The sequence below is a fragment of the Cajanus cajan genome, chromosome 1, assembly GCF_000230855.2.
Source record: "Cajanus cajan strain Asha chromosome 1, NIPB_CcT2T_4, whole genome shotgun sequence".
NCBI classification, from domain to species: Eukaryota; Viridiplantae; Streptophyta; class Magnoliopsida; order Fabales; family Fabaceae; genus Cajanus; species Cajanus cajan.
In genome coordinates this window covers 46,443,986-46,462,361 of record NC_138517.1, presented here as the reverse complement: position 1 = coordinate 46,462,361, position 18,376 = coordinate 46,443,986, and the positions used below count along the sequence as shown (strand labels likewise).

Below are 18,376 nucleotides of genomic sequence, written 5' to 3'. Positions count from 1 at the left end.
AATTAAAGTTGAAAATATATGTAAAGAGTAGGTAATCAAACAATATTAACTAAAACCATTTTCTTTTGGTTTTTTCATGTAGAAATTCATTTCTTATAAAAAAAATTGAAATTAAAACCAAAGTAAGTGGTCAACTTTCAGATAACACTATTTATAAGATTTTTTTTTATATCATTTTGTGTGGTTACAAGATTTTTTTTAATATTTATCCCAAATATAAAAAAAGTAATAAAGCAAAAAGAGTTATTCTATTTGAACTCCAAAGCTAGCTATATCAATATGAGTATCACCATATATATGAATGTGACTAAACATTGCTAAGTAGTATTTTCATTAACACTTGACATCCATATTCAAAAAAAAAAAACTCAAAAATTGCAAAAGTAGACATATTTATTGAGAAAATTTGTACCTATAAAATCCAATTTTTTGGTTTCTAAAAAGGGTGTATGATGATTATGTAGGGAGTGTATCAAGTGATAGAAAAGAAGGGGTCTATGTGTTACCAAAAGAGTTAGGCACTAAGAAGTAGGTTGAAGCAAGGATCAGGTGATGGTTGGGCTTATTGGTCCATACCATTGCCGCGTACTTTTTGTTTTTAAAAAGTTGTAACATCAATGCAATGAAAGGAAGAATAAGAGATAACCAAAACGAACAGAGAGAACGAGTACTCATGGTGGGGATGAGAGAAGAGAAGAGAGGTTAAGGTTTCAAGTCACACACATTTGGGAGAATCCGAGGTTTATTTGGGATTTTGTTATTTTTTTTTATGATTAGCAAGGTAAAGTTGTAGACTTTATTTAATTTAAAAATAAATAAATAAATAAGCTTATAGTATTAAATTTATTGGTGATTGTATGGAACATATACAGACAATAAAATTAAAGAATGAATGACTTTAACGAAATTAAAAATTTTAGTTTTTTTTTTAAGTTTTATTATTATTTTTATATAATAATAATAATATTGGTATAACTTTCTATTCAGTTGTTGATATTGGTAATAATTTTATATATTGCTGCCAACCACTATGTTCTAACTCCGTGCCTCTGATATGAAAAAAAAACAAGAAAAAAAACTACTAAGTTAATTTTAAAAGAGTAGAATCATTAAGTAAAATAATTAAGAGAGTAAAAAAGTCTAAAAGAATGTAAAAATCAAATTAAAATATTATCCATACAAGTTTCTAAATTCTAGTATATCTTAGGCTTTCTTGTTTTCTATTAATAAAAAAAATAAAATCAACGATTTTTATTTTCAACTATACACAAATTATGTACTATTTTTTCTCATTTAATGAAATTGTCCTCAAAATACCTTTAATTTTACATGACTTTTCTATCCTCAAAATCAAGTTTCAATATACAAGGGTATAGTTTAGGGAAAAAAATATTATTTTTAATTAATATCAACACAATATAGTAAAGTTATTTACTTTTATTAATAAGTGTCATATTAGTAAATTTTTTTAATCTATTAATCAACCCTTATATATTAAATACAAATCTCTATCTTTAAAGGGTTCAATAAGAAGATTTATAAGAATTTTTTCAACTTTTTATTTAATTTAATTTTTATTTATCATAATTATTTATAAATTAAATAATAATATTTTGAAATAAATTATCAATAAATTAAATTATTATTTTTACAATATAAATTATTTATGATAAATCTAAAAAATTATTAGATATTTAAAAATATTCACGTGTACTAATTTTAAATATGATTTATATATTCAAACATAGTATTTATATATATATATATATATATATATATATATATAATTTATTATAAATGTTAATCAACTTTAATATTAAACACGAACATTTTGAATATTTTTAAGGACTTTTGTTCCATGAGAGAATTTTTAGAAATTCTATTAATTTCATATTTAATTTGATTTTATTTAATCTAATTATTTATGAATTAAATTCTAATATTTTTAAAATAAATTATAATTAAATAAAAATAATATTATGTAATAATATAAATTATTTATCATAAATCTTAAATATAATTTATATATTTAAATTTATCTATTTATATAAATTTTTAATATAATTTATATATTCAAATATAATATTTATTTGTATATTTTATTTATTGTAAAATTTATACATGTAATAAATATTTAACCTGTTTATTACACACATTAAAATATTAATTTGATTATAAAGGAAAATGGGAAAGCTACTATCTATTTATATTCACTCTTCTATTTCTAAATAAAATAATTAATATTAATTATTGTATATGTTAATCAATTTCCTAAAAAATAATTAAGATAGTACCTATATTTTTCAATTAATTATTTTAATATATTTTTACATAATAATGTAAGTATACAATATAAAATAAATTATTATATTAAATAATATATACTAATATTATATTATTTATTTTAGATTATATAAAAAATATATTAAATAATAAATTAACTATATAATTAATTTATTTAAAAATTTATTATTTTTTATTAAATAAATGTATTATTTTTTAATTTGAACTAGATTAACATTAGATTAGAAATTCAAAAATAAAAATTAATTCGAGCAATAATGTTATATGTAATATACTGTTAACTTATAATTATAAAAGCTAAGTAGCTTGGTTGTCTAAATATTACCTTTTATATTGATGGTTCCGAGTTCAAATTCTTATTAGCTCAATTTCTTTAATCATTTTTCAAATTATGATGTATGAATACTATCCAAATCAATATTAGTGTCAAAATTTAATTGAAAAAAGAGACTAAAATTGTATAATTTTAAAAGTTAAAGGACCAAAATTGCATAATTAAAAAAAAAGTGAAACTAAAATTGTGGATAAAAAATTATAAAGGGACTAAAAGTGTAATTTAATTATATATATATAGAGAGAGAGAGAAAGAGAAAGAAAGAAAGGGAAAGAGACAATTGGTTTAATCATGTAGTACCTTGTGTTTGCTCAAGAGGTTTTGAGATTTATCTCTATCAAGATCACTTTTGTCATTTTCAAACTATTAAACCATTTTAAATGGCTTGTTCCTTCTTACATAGAATTTTTAAATCAATTTAAAGCTTTTTCTTTAAAAATAGGTTTAGGGAATGAAAATTTTTCAGTTGCTAAATTTCAAAACTTATTGCAACTAAATCAATATTGGTTGTTAATATTGAATATTTTAGCTACTAAATTATATTTGATCGCTACTAGAAATAAATCTCTTAATTTTAATGTCTAATTCCTCATCAATTTCTATTAATATCTAAAAATTCATATTTAGCAACTAATATGACTTTGGTCGCTACATTATTTTTCAATTCAGTTGTAGATCCATCACTATTTTGGTTGGAAACTTTAATTCTGAAAAATTAATAAATAAATAAATAGCGACGAATTTAACAACTGAAATGATTATGACAGATTAATTCAGTCACCATTTCAGTCACTAAGAAAATAAATGAACAAATACCACATTGGTCATTGATTCGATAACTGATTAGAGACAAATTATTTTTAGTCGCTATTTTGTACTTTTCTTATAGTGAACCTTGGAAAATATGGTTGCACCATGAAGCTCGTCAAACATGTTATCCAACCTAGGCATTAGGTTCTTATACTTAATAGTGATGTTTTTGATGGCTCTACAATTCTTCAATTTCTATCCTTCTTGGATACCAACAACACAAGTATAACACAAGGACTTAGACTATTTTGAATCCAACCTTTCTTCAACAAATCACAAACTTAGGATTCTATTTCTTTTGTTTCTTGAGGGTTAGTCCTATAAACTAGCCAATTGGGTAGGCTTGCTCCAAGGACCAAGTCAATCCGATGTTCTATTCCTTTTAGAGGTGGAAGTCCCTTAGGATTTTCTTGAGGAAATAGATCATCAAATTCTTTTAAAAGGTCTTGAATCCCTTCAGGTAGAATCTCACCCTCATTTTTTGTGGTAGTGCAACTTAGTGTCCATTTGCACAAGATAAGGTAAAAAGGTTGTTCAAGATGGAGAACTCTTTTAATTTCACCTTTTGTTGCAAAATAATTTTCCTTATTGACAACTTCCTTAGAGGGAACACTATCCTCTATAACCTTCTCCTTCCTCTTTTCACTCTTTAGGTTTTTTTTTTTTCCTTTCTTTTTTTATTTATCCATCTTGTTTTGCATTTGTAATTGATCTTCAACCACTTGTGAAGGTGAGAGAAGATGCAACACAAATTTTTTCTCTATGTGTGTGAGAGTTATTTTATTAGTAAGGTAATTATGTTTTGGTTTCTTATCAAATTTCCATGGCCTTCCTAACAAAATATGGCTAGTTTCCATAGGTAGTACATCACATAAAACATTATCCTTATAGTTACCTATGGAAAGCGTCACCACTACTTGGTGGTCTACTACAATTTCTCCCTTGTCATTTAACCATTGAAGCCTATAGGGTTTTGGGTGAGGAACGATAGTAAGTGTTAACCTGTTAACCAACCTTGTACTATAAACATTGCAACAAGAACCTCTATCAACAATGAGAGAACAAGTTTTATCTAAAACTTTGCATCTTGTGTGAAACAAGTTCTCTTTTTGTGATTGGTCTAATTCATAAGGTTGGCTTCCAAAAATGATAAAGAAACTCATGTATAAGTGATTGGAAGTGCTTCTCCTAGCTTCCTCCAAAGTCCACATGTCTTCCTTAAGGTTCCAATGGATGAAGTTGAATTCGGAAATGGTGTAGTTTTAGCTGGATCCATGGTTGGTAATGTCTTCCTAAAGAAGGAAGAAGAAAAACCAAAGCACAAAGGAAAGATTCCTTTGCGAAGGTGCTTAAGGAGGGAGAATTTCCCTAAGGCTCTAAGGACTCTTTGAGGGAATTTTCTGAAGTGAAAATCATATATCATCAAAAAGTGATCAACTACATAGGTTTAGGGGTATTTATAGGGGTGGAGAAGCTTGTGGGAAAAGCTAGGTTAACTAGGGTTTAAAGTAAACTATGGTATGGTCACTTTAAAACTTAGCCGCCCAAGATTTGAATTTGAAATTCAAATTTTGGGTGCCTTGGCCGGTCACCACAAGCTGCACACACACACAAATTACATGTCCCATTTGAATGTAATTTAAGGTGTGTTTCATTTGAGTTTGAAGCATGTGGATGACACCTAGGTGTGGCCTTCCATGCATGCTTTAAATTCAAATGAAATGCATCCTAATTTACATTTTAATGTACATTTAATCCTAATGTACATTTAAGTGAACTAGTATAAAACTCTGTGCATTGTTATTCGATTTACAAACGCACTGAAAAACTTCGTCTACTACTACTTATTTTCTAAACAATATTTAGACGAAATTATATTTGTTTGACTGAAGATACCATTTTCAAGCAGACGATAGATCTTCAGACGCAAAGTTTCTTTTAATCAATCTTGCACATTCTTTAAGTGCTTGAAATATTATTTTTAGATGGAAAGAAGCACCTTTGCAAAAATGTTTTTAAAATCCTTCGTTCACACACATATTCAACCCTCTTCTATGTGTTTTCCACTAAACTTGAATTAGTATCAGAGCTTGACCCCTTGGGTTGAGCATCTAACACTGCAGGGGTACGATCAATGGAAAATGAAAGACAGGTGGTGAACCACCCACCACTCTTCAGAGGTACCAACTACGACTACTGGTAACAAAGAATGATTGCATTCTTTGATGCATGTCATATAGACATGTGGGAGGTTATAGAATAGGGAGACTACATTTCGATGGACGAGGTTGGCAGGGAGATACCCAAGGCACGCTGGAATGAGGGACAAAAACAAAGATTCATACTGAACTCCAAAGCCCGAAATGCGCTCATGTGTGCTCTGACTGAGGAAGAATACACCAAAGTGGATAGCTTCAAAAGTGCCAAACAGATGTGTGATACCCTAGCCATAACCTATGAGGGATCCTTGGAGGTAAAACGCAACAAGCTAAGCTTGTTGATCCGTAAGTATGAACTCTTCGGGATGGAAGAGAATGAATCTATCCAAACTATGTTTGGAAGATTTCAAACTATTATAAATGAACTCACTTTTCTAGGTAGGACTTTGTTAAGTCAGACGAAGAAATTCCTAGTAAGGTTTTGAATGAAACAAATATAATGCATATTGTTATCTCTAACAAATGTGTTAGTGTTTCGGATAAAAAAATAAGTATAGGCAAGTTGAAGAATAGAGAATTTGCATGCACCACCCTCTACACCAGAACCAAGAAAAAATAAGCTAAGCGTCGGATGAAGGTTGAACAAAAGAAGGAAATACACTAGAAAAAGTTATCCCTAAGCTACAAGACATCAGACGAAGTGATCAAACGATAACAAGCTCAACATAAAAAGGAAATTAGTGAAGCCTCATATGATACAAAACCACGGATGATGGACAAATCTAAAATCAAAGCATCCTAGACGAAGTCATGAGCTTGCATAGCTGACCAGATGGAGACTCAAATACACAAGCGAAAACTAAAAATGTTGGATTGTGTCTGAAGTCATAACGAGAAGAACTACCTAGCATCCACATTCTCAGAAGAACACATGAAGTCATCAAAATAGAAGAAGAGAGAAAAGAAAAATGGACTAGCACTTATCCACAAGTCAAAGCTGCATGTGTCAGAGAAAGTACACCTACTAGTCAATAAAAGACAATGCCTCTACAGCTACAATGCTAGGAAAGTACAAAGATGTGTAGGTCATGATTAAACCTAGACATAGAAGTATACAAACGTCACAAAAGACTTCACGTAACCCAAAATCACCGAGCAAACATTTAATGCAAGATCAAATGCATTAAATGAAAAATCTACAAAGCCTGGACAAACTAAACAAGAGTGTAGACACTCAATTTCTTCCAGACCAACAAAAGCAATAAAATGGACGTCTAAATCAAAGAAAGGAGCTCCGAAGCATGGCAATAATAGCAAATGACATCAGAAGGCCTAAAAGCTCAAACAAGATGGTTTTAGTAGCCAGGAACAGGCTGTTGTAAAACTGGAACGGGTCGTTCCCTAATTGGAACGGGTCATTCCAAGTTCCTAAAAGGGCCTAAAACCCTAGTTTGGAGCGGTTCGTTCCTAAACTGGAACAGGCCGTTCCAAGCTCCTAAAAAAGGGCTAAAACATTAATTGGAACGGGCCATTCCAAAACTGAAATGGGCTGTTCCTAAACGGGTCGTTCCAAGTTATTAAAAAGGCCTAAAAACCCATGTTTGGAACATCCGTTCCAGCCTAGCCAATTATGTGTTAATCTCATCTCTGGAACGAGCCGTTCCAGTTACAAAATTAACACAAAACGATTGGATCCAGAACGGGCCGTTCTGATTTTGGAACGGGCCGTTCTGGAAACTTTTTGATGTCTATAAATAGGAAGCTCGAGCACAGTTCTCAAGGCCACAAAATTTCGTCCAAGACTCCTTAGAGCTCGAAATTTTTCTCTCTCTCTCCCTCCTATTGTATTTCTTGAGATTTGTGAGGTATTTGTGTAGTGTGAAAGGTTTCCATAAAGCACCTAAAATCTCCATAGTTGAAGATCTAACAAAGCTTGTTACATGGTATTACTCATCAATCTCTTGTTCCATCTTTATCTTCTTTGCTTTCAAATATTGTTATAATAAACGCAATCATGTTGACATCTTAGGGTTCATCGTGTAATTTACATTTCAAGTAAATAATCATTAATAAAGGGGATTAAATATTTAAACTATTAATTCTTATTACGTTATCTTTATCACAGGGTACCAATTTAGGGCGTTGTAGGGGTGCTTAATACCTTCCCTACACGTAACCGACCCCCGAATCCAACTCTGGTTATCAAGACCGTTATTGTATTTTTAAAAACCTTTTATTTTTCCAATGTTTTGAGTAAAATATTGGTGGCGACTCCAAGAACCTATTTTCAAAACCATTAATTGAGGATTAGTTTGGTGTCTGGACATTCCTTAATTGATGAGATCTTTAAAGAGATGTTTAAACCATAGGTCGCAAGATCGAAAATTTTCGGGTTGCGATAGATGGCAACTCTGCTGGGGACGTTTAAAGAGGGTTAGGCCCATATAAATAATGAAGTTAATAAAATAAGAATAATAGTTTAAAATTTTTCCCCTTTACTTTATTTGTTTTATTTGTTTGACTTTAATATTTGTTTTCCTGTTTAAATTCTACACCTGTTTGAATAAAAATTATACACAAACCTTTGCACACAACAGTTCCCCCTACACCCGAGGGCATGAAGGTATTAAACATAGGGAGTGGTTGATGTACGACCGACCCATGTTTGGCCTTGGAGCCTGCGAGCCTTGTCGGAAATCACACTCAAGGTGATAACCAGTTACTCTAGCCCGAAATACTGCGACAAACCTTAGATTTGCCAGGTGACAACAACAGAGATACTGGGTCCCTATAATGAGGGCACCTTGGGGGCCTTATAGACTAGTGAGATTAGAACTGTCCTATACAATGCACTTTTCTCGACAAGGACCACAGACCAAGAATTTGAACATGATTGTTCGTGGGTGTACGTTGATTGAGCATGTGTGTGTGCATTTGTTTGTATTATTTTGTTCTAATAAGAAGGATTGAAATTTTAAAATAAGCAAATAGATAATAAAGAAATAAAAATTAATAATAAAAATTTTATCCCCTTTGTACATTCTTAGGTCATCATTCCATTAACATCATATAGGTAATTTCCTTTTTTTTTTTAAAGAAATGAATAAAAGAAATCTCATCTCCATGCATCATTCCCCTTTAGATAATAGAAACATGATAAAGATTAGGCAAAAAAGAATGACATGCATTCTAGATTAGCTCATTAATTTCATTCATTTTATTTTATTAGCTAAGGAGGATTAGGTTGCAATACGTATAGAAAGTTAAGAAAAGTTAATGCTCTAATATACGACAGTATCTGTGCTCTAAAGAAAAGCCCATATCAATTTTTAAAAAATACTATGGTTGGGCCCTTGCTTTGATATGTTTGTTAAAGTAAGTCTTCTTAGAATCTAATATAAATTCTCGCTTAATACTGTCAAAATCTATTTGAGCATTCACAGATAAACAAATCAATGAGACTGATATTTATTATTCTCAACTTTCTCTACATTCTGCATTACATTCATTTAGAACATATCCCTCCTTGTAAAAGAATAAATGAGAATAAAAAGGGAAATTAACCTATGTGCGTTAGTAAAAAATAATGGAAAGTAAGCCATGCATAAAGAGTTTAAGGTAAAGAACTCCACAATCATTAAGACGCCAACTCTTGCCCCAAAAGGATAAAGCCGTGTCGTGCAACCGTGAAATCCAAGCAGAATAGGAGAAACGAATAGGAATGGATGGATCCACACTCCTAACGAGTTGCAAGATAATAAAGAGAACCCGAGGAGGACGAATCCCTCAAACACTAAGGCAAAGCAAATAGAGCTTTCTCAAAAGGTGATTTCAACAAGAGAAAAGCATTGCTTGTTAAGAAGCTGCTAGAATGAAAACCTGCAAAGGGCGTTCTAGGCAAAAAGAAAAAAGAGCAATATTTGTTCGAGCTGAAAATCAAGAGACAACTTAAATGTTCCTCTTGAGAAGCAAGACTCCATGGAAAGCTCTATTATCGCTTCTACCCATTCCTACTTCTTAGGAAAGATTATAGGTTGACAACACCTTCATGAGAGAAGAAGCCAAAGGACCTCCCTCTACACGAGATCTTCTAAAGTGCTACATCCAAGCAAGTGTAGGACTAGCCCTATAGTCAGACAACCTAAGCCTCTCTAAGGGGAAACCTCTATCTACTTCTCTATGTATTAATCACGAACTCGGGGCATGCTCGGGCCCTCGAGCTACATTATATGGGCACGTGTAAATTGAAAATTCTATTTTAATGCCACACACTTTTATACTTCATTTCTCTTCTCCCTTTTATCTACTCTAAGCCTTGTCAACAAACCTTAAATGAACAAGTACATTTGAAATAGGGACGTCATTAGAAACAATGGCTTAATACGCGATAAGGAACACATAAAGATCAATCAAATTCGGCATGACTTGTGGATAAAAGTCCAAACGAAATCAGTGCAAGGGGCATCCCCCTTTAATGAAGGAATGAAAGATGATCACAAATGCTGCAAAGACAAAAGCCCCGCAAGAAACTCATTGAGAGGGCAACGCAAAGATTAGGGCAAGGTCTGCTAGGAGACCCACAAACAAAAAGGGTAGCCTAGGCAAAAGTTAGGACAAAGCAGCATCCTGAGCTGAAAATCAAAAGGCGGCTCGGGAAGATCATTTAATCAATATGCAATCCCAAGTCATCGCTTATAACTTGAAGAAAATAACGAGCTAATGCAAAAAATGATTTCCTCATTTTGGATGTGCTTGTTCATCATCACCTTAAACCACTACCCTACCTCGGCAAGCCATTCTTCTAAAAACCATTTTTGAAAAAATCCTTTCTAACAAAACTTCTGCAAAAATATATGTATATATCCCCTTTCTCTCTTTCCTCTTGACCTATATGGCATTAAGATAAATTTGAGAGATACACGGAATATGCATAGTGAACACTCACAGGTAAAAGTTGGAGGTGTCCTAGAACAAAGTCTAGGTACACCTGATCTAAGGGCTAACATATCACATCCAGTACAAACGAGAGGACTGAACTACTCAAACCTCAGGTTCAAGAAGCAACACTGAATTCGACAGGGATAAAGGCTAACAATCCATGCCATTGATCAATGCGAATAGATTAATTTCTTGAAAGTAAAAATAAATTTGCATTTTAAGCATTAGCATAGAAGCATCATTGCATAACATGCATATGGCACAAGTGTGCACAAAAGGGTATAAGTTCACTTAAAAAAAATGAAAAAAATCCAATCCATTCCTACTTTGCATTCTCTTTTGCATTCTTGCATTCTTTGTGTTTGTCTATCCATCACTTGTTGGAGGAACCAAGAGGCCGAAGCACTCATAAAAAAAAATCAATAGCTAGATAGTGCCTTAAGAGCCAAGATCATGTCAAAGAACCTAGCCCCAACAAGGGCATTCCATACAAGTGGTTTCATATAGCCACCAAGAAAAGAAAGACACATTAACAGCAAGACGGGATAGAACTAGAAGAGGAAGAATAATCAAGCTTATAAGCATGAAGAGGACATCACGCCTTACTTCTTCACAAAATGAAGGGTAATCCAAGAGAATGCCAAGACCAGGAATGATTTCCTCACCAAAGCCAGGAGTGGCTTCCAAAATAATACTCATCAATAAAGAGACAAGGAATAACATCATGGGAATAGATCCCTCCACCAATGATGAAAATAAAGAGCAAAAACAACAACATGAGAAAAAGGAGAGCTTCATAAATGTTGAAAAAGTCGAAGCATTTATAAAAATAACAAAAAAAGGCAAGCTTCAAATATGAAAAAGCTGAAGCTAAACAAAACATGAAATTCAGGAAAAAAATTACCACAAGCAGACACCTAGAGAGGCATCACAATACTCATTGTGGCAGGGGGCAGCATTGGAATCCCTGCCAACCATCCACTTCTCTGCCCACCAACACAGGGGCACATCAAATATCTCTTGCCCATCCACCTAGGGGCAGTCTTTCATCCCACAACACCAATGAGAAGACATCAAGTACAAGATCAGAAAGGGTTGCTAGATCCCCAAAACTAGTACAAGATCGGAAAGGGTTGCTAGATCCCCAAAACCGGAAAGGGTTGCTAGATCCCCAAAACTAGTACAAGATCGATAAGGGTTGCTAGATCCCAAAAACTAGTACAAGATCGGTAAGGGTTACTAGATCCTCAAAACTAGTACAAGATCGGTAAGGGTTGCTAGATTCCCAAAACTAGTACAAGGTCGGTAAGGGTTGCTAGATCCCCCAAAACTAGTACAAGGTCGATAAAGGTTGCTAGAGCACAAAACTAGCATTGGGTCGGCTGAAGCCCTAAATATCAGTCCAACCTGGAGAGGCTGAGCTCAGAATATACTCCCTCTCCAACAACCTACAAATAAAGGAACACACTACATGAAGCAAGCAAAATCAGTAGGATGCATTGACATCAAAGCTAGAAGCCTAAATGGTACAAGTTTACCATCCTTATCACCCGACGGAGCATACAAACCAACACTCAGTTGCTCTTAGGGACAAGGATACAGGTAAACACCATCTACTATAAAGAATTAGTGTGGGGACATCTACACCGTTGAAGCGAAAGGGAAGATTCGGACGCAGCTGTTGAGATTCATGGAGTAGTGGATCAACTCAAACTTGGAGAATGAAGGTTTTGATGATAACAAAGTATGGATTCTAAGAATCAAAGCTGACCAAGGATACATCAACAAGTCAAAAACAAAGTCAAGAAGAAAATATGGCTATTATGTTGTGTAATAGGAGTAACTCATAAGTTGTATTGTTTTGTTGAGCTTATTTTGTATGTGTGTGCTTTGTGCATGGATTAATCTTTATCTAATCTGACTAAGAGTGGGTATGATGATGAGTTAGAATCTTGAAAAGTTATTTTGAGATATAAAATAGAGTTTTTGAAAACTGACTCAAAATAATCGATTATCATTAAATATAATCGATAATTTCAGCAACAGGTAAAAAGGATGCCTTGCTGTAATAATCGATTATTTGTGAAATAATCGATTATCCCAGGAATCACTCTTTGGAATAATCGATTATCCTGCAAAATAATCGATTAATTTGTTCTTGGTTGATTTCCATAAATCATGAAGAACAAAATAATCGATTATCCTTTAAAATAATCGATTATCTGGTTCTGAAAATGTTATAAATAGTTTTCACATTTTGAAAATTCAGAACAAGATAGAACAAAGAATCAAAAAGAGAAAAACGTTATTGTGAAGTCTTTGTGACCTTCTTGGAGTGTTTTCTTTGTGAAACCAAGAAGTAAAACATTTTCGAAATGCTTTGAGAAAAGATCATCATCATCACATTCTTGAAAGAGAAAGATTAAGATTTGCTTCTGAGTTCACTATCTGATTTGTTCAATTTCCAGGTGAATTCGTTCCTTTAATTCTTTGTGAATAATTGTAAATCTTGAGTAGGTGTCTCAAGTGGTAAGGAATTCTTGTAGTGGGTTTCTACAAGAGGTGCTTGGGGTCAAGAAAGTGATTATCTTGAATGTAAGAGTGTATGCATGTGTGGTATGCTTGTAAAACTTCTTCATTAAGATAGTGGAACAAATCTTGATCAGGTTATGATTGAGGACTAGATGTAGGTCACATGTGGAGTGACTGAACCAGGATAAAAGACTTGTGCAATCTTCTCTTACCCTTATCTTTTACTTTGAGTAATATCTTGATTGTGTGTTAAAGAGATTATTCTTGATTAACATGTTTGTATGCACAACATTGTTTTAAACTAAATCAAAGCGTTGCATATTGATTGCTTTTAACTTTGAAGTTTATTAAAGAATAATCAAGAAAGTATATAGGACTCATTTTTTATTAACAAGTCTTTAAGGAACTTCTTTGAAAATTCATATTAGAAAAGTTTGAATTGAAATAAAGATCCTAAGAACTCTGAAAATTTTTAAAGTGTCATAGAATCCAATTCAACCCCCCTCTTGGATTGAGCCATTCTTTTCCAACAGTAGCAACAAAAGAAGCAACATGAAGCATTCACATGGATCTTGAAGCCTACACTACTACAAGATGCATATTCTACATCGGTTCTCTAAAGTCATCTACATCGGTTCTAAAAACGATGTAGAATAGAAAGACGTAGAAAATGTATACATTTTTACATCAGTTCTGAAAAATCGATGTAGATTTAAGCATAAATCTACATCGGTTCTCTGGACAACCAATGTAGATTTAAGAATAAATCTACATCGATTCTCTGGAGAACCGATGTTTTCTTGAGAACCGATGTAGATTGCATTTTTATATAAAAAAAATCATGCTTATTTTTATATTTCAATATTTTTTCTTTCCACCAGTACTTCCTCAATCAATTTACAACAATATCTCCTTGGACAATCTTAATAAAATAAAACTTTTTGGCCCCAAAGTACACAAATCCAAATAAGCACCAAGTCTTCAAGACATAACTAGTACTTGCAATAAGAAAGGAAAATAGGAATCAAGGAAAACAAAAATGAAGAATCACATCAGCAATGAAATATCACTTATCATCTAGAGGGAAACCAAACCTACAAGAGAGGCATTAGCATAAAAGATGTTGCAAATAAAGATTTCCAATGTAATATGGGTGATTAATGCTTTTTCTGAAAATAATCCCTTAAATGCTGTACTTTGGTTAATTAGCATACATGCAACATGACTCATTCAAATTTGTGCTCATTGGATAACTTAGGATTAACTCATTACATATGCACATATGCTAAAATATGAACAACTTTTCATATTTCCAGTTTGAATTATTAGTTAATATGTTCATGTATAACACCAGAAAAGAGATAAAATTAGCATGCCACGCAAGTACAAAAAGAAGTAAATATTTTCATCTGATGTAAAATTTTAGATCCCAGCTTGCATCAATACCATGGTCATTAAAATTGTAATTAAGATTTCTACGACAATCAATACATTTTGGTTTCACTATGCAAAGCAATAAACCAAGAGCTATCATTAATTAATAAAATAAATATTTAAATATAACCAAAGGGAAAATTATCAAATTAAGAGAACATACTGAGCATGGGATGATAAAGGAAGTGCTGTATATCCAATAACCACCTGTCAAAAATTAAAAAGCATAATCATTTCAAAACAATCCATATGTACAGACACAAGCAATAAAGGCAGGAATGAAAAAATAATGAATTCAGTGGAACACATAAATGAACTTACTGGCTTAGGAGCTTCCAATTTTGTTTGCAGATCAACATGAAATAAAGTAAATAGAAGGTGGTGATTTGGCATCCACGTAGCAGGAAGGGAAAGTTTAATTTCATCGTGGTAGCAAGCAACCCTAGCCCCAGCAACAACTTGGGTGTGACCCCACTTCTGAAATGATGCATCTAGACTTGGATCTCTAGGATATATTGCCTACGCAAATTGAGTCACCCAAGACAAATAAGAAGGAAGTATAGCTTGGGCCATGACTTTCCTTAAGAACACAAAATAAAGGTCATTACCTCTAATGGCTGCCTACGAATATCACCATCATCCTCCCTGAGTTCAACCCGTATAAACAAATTCCTTTTCCTACGGATCCTTGAAACTTATGCCATGCTCTACGCGCCAATCATCAGTGTCAGGTTTTCCAGGCATTTTAGCAACACTTTTTCCTGGAACAACGCAAAGATACAACAAAATTCAAAATCACAAATTCACAAGAGCATGATCAAATTCCAAAATTTATTTGAAACAAAAAAGAAACGATACTCAGGATCAAATGAATCTCAATCTGTTAACTCCATTACAAAGCTGGAAAAAGATAATGAAGTTCAGACTAAATTACATGCAATAAAAATGAGTCTATCAGTAAAATGAAATGAATTTAAACACTTACCCTCCACTCAAATCCCAAAAAGACTTGAGCTTGATCAAGCTCTGTGCTCTTGAGCAGGGAATTTGATTATTTATAGCTACTTTGAAATATACAAAAAAAAAAAAAAACAAAGTGATGACAAGTGACTAGCCTTTTTCACTATAAAAGTCAAAATTGTTTTTCTCAAGTATTCTTCCCAATGAAACACACATGCTGAAAAGAAAATTCTCATTTCTCACAAACAATAACCTTAAAGGAAGACGAAGACAAACAAACAAACATAGAAACACACTTTAAAAAGTTAAAGTCAAATTTGAATAGAAACTAGAGATGCTGTGGTGTGAGAAAATAAAGCCATGAACTTCAGAAGAACTTACTAAGTAAAACTTTGGTTTTCAAAATCAGAATTGCATTGAGATGAGACTCATTCTCTCTCTCTTTGTATAAGCCTGCAACCTCAAGAGAGACAATGAGGCTTGATGTAGTGATGAGAATGAGAATTAACTTTTACGAATACAGCTTTAGTCTTAGTTTTTGTTCATGCAAGTAGGCACGGTCAAAATGACAAAATCTGAGCCCATAAATTGAGACCACGACATTGCAACCCCAACCTAGAAACTTACCCCTATACCATCCATATAGCTCTCGAGGAGCCGATTCAATAAACCAAGGACTCATTTAATAATCCCAGCCCAACCCCTTGACAATACTCATTTCTTCCCACAACCGTAGATTCCCACATACAAGTCACACCAAAGTCACAAAATACAAAAAATTAAAATTAAAAATTAAAATAAAATAAAGAGGGTTAGGGTTTTACCCTAACAATCAGAAGCTTCTCCTCTTCAAAAATGGGGGACGCCAAGAGACCTTCACCAGTCCCCATCTCCACCTTGGACAAAGCCCAACGCTCCGACCCCAGCCCCCTCATCATCGCGGCCCCAGCGACGTCGCCAAGGACGCCCTCATCGCCCGCCTCCGCGAGTCCCGCTGCGGCCTACACTTCATCGTCACCGCCACAACGCGTCCCCGTCGCCCCTCCGAGCTCCACGGCCGCGACTACCTCTTCGTCTTCAAGGACGACTTCCTCGCCATGGTCCACTGCGACGAGCTCCTCGAGTACGCGCTCGTCTACGGTGACTATAAGGGCATCCCCAAGCTGCAGATTCGCAAGGCGCTCGCCAAGGGCTACGACGCCGTGCTCCGGGTCGACATCCAGGGCGCCGCCACTCTCAGCAAGGCCCTCAGCAAGTCTATCGTGTTTGTCTTTGTGGCTGTCGAGAGCGAGATGGCCTTGGTGGAGAGGAGAGATCCTGGAGGGAGGAGCTTGACGTTGTGAGAATGGTGGAGGCTGGGTGTTGGGAAGAAGCATATGGCTTCGAGGCACTTGACATTGCAACGTACACTGTACGTGTTAAACCCTAGCTTCTATACTACATAGGTTATTTTGAAAACCGATGTAGATCTACTTGTAAATATTTACAAAATTGCCACCGCGCATTTAAATCTACATTGGTCCAATTAAAAATGATGTAAAATGCTTAATAATTACATTAGTTTTGTACATAACCGATGTAAATTTTCTTTACATTCAACTCATATTTACGAATATGCCACCACATCCAATTTTTACGTCGGTTCTACCTAAACCGATGTAAAATTGACGATGTTTAACAGCAACTTTCTAGTAGTGCTAGATGTTTCGATTTACCATCCTTGACACCCGACAGAGCATACAATCCAACACTCAGTTGCTCCAAGGGGCAAGGATATAGGGAACACCGTCTACCCGAAGGAAACAACGTGAAGGTATCTATTATCGAAACAAGAGTGGAGATTCGAATTTTCACCTCACTATCACAAGAGAAACAATGAAGCTTCTACTCGAAGACTGAAGATCAGGTGTACAATTTGTCAACCTTGTTACCCAATAGAGTAAGCAACGAACACTCAACTTCTCTAAAGGGTGAGGGTACGAGCAAATAGACCTATCCAAGAGAAACAACCAAAAGCGCCAGCACCAAAGAGACGAAGAGAAGACCCGGATGAAATATCTACGTCTTTACTTGCCTTTGGAAAAGAAACACATAGCTATTCCAAAGGACAAGTAAAGAGGGGGAACTATAGACACTCAATTTTGTCTGGATGAACAAAAGTAATAAAATGGACGTTTATCATCAAAGAAATGGAGGTTCCAAGCATGGCAATAATAGGACATGACATCAGAAGGCCTAAAAGCCCAAACAAGCTGGTTTTAGTAGCCAGGAACGGGCTGTTGCAAAATTGGAACGAGCCGTTCCAATTTCCTAAAAGGTCCTGAAACCCTAGTTTGGAACGGGTCGTTCCTAAACTGGAACGGGCCATTCCAAGTTATTAAAAAGGCCTAAAAACCCTTGTTTGGAACAGTCGTTCCAGCCTAGCCAATTATGTGCTAATCTCATCTCTGGAACGGGTCGTTCTAGTTTCAGAACGGTCAGATCCAGAATGGGCCGTTCCGATTTTGGAACGGGCCGTTCTGGAAACTTTTTGATGTCTATAAATAGACAGCTTAGGCACAGTTCTCCAGGCCACAAAATTTCGTCCAAGACTCCTTAGAGATCGAAATTTCTCTTTCTCTCCCTCCTATTGTAATTCTTGAGATTTGTGAGGTATTTGTGTAGTGTGAAAGGTTGATGCAAAGCACCTAAAATCTCCATAGTTGAAGATCTAACAAAGCTTGTTACGAGGTATTACTCATCAATCTCTTGTTCCATCTTTCTCTTCTTTTCTTTCAAATATTGTTATAATAAACGCAATCATTTAGACATCTTAGGGTTCATCATGTAATTTAAATTTCAAGTAAATAATCATTAATAAAGGGGATTAAATATGATGGAGAAGGTGGGAGAAGTGATGAATGAA

At 34.0% G+C, this 18,376-nt stretch overlaps 1 pseudogene; it reads left to right on the top strand.

Annotated features, from left to right (window-relative positions):
* Positions 1-15,213: 15,213 nt before the first annotated feature.
* LOC109790140 (guanylate kinase 2, chloroplastic/mitochondrial pseudogene) lies at positions 15,214-17,331 on the top strand (annotated as a pseudogene).
* The last annotated feature ends 1,045 nt before the right edge of the window (positions 17,332-18,376 follow it).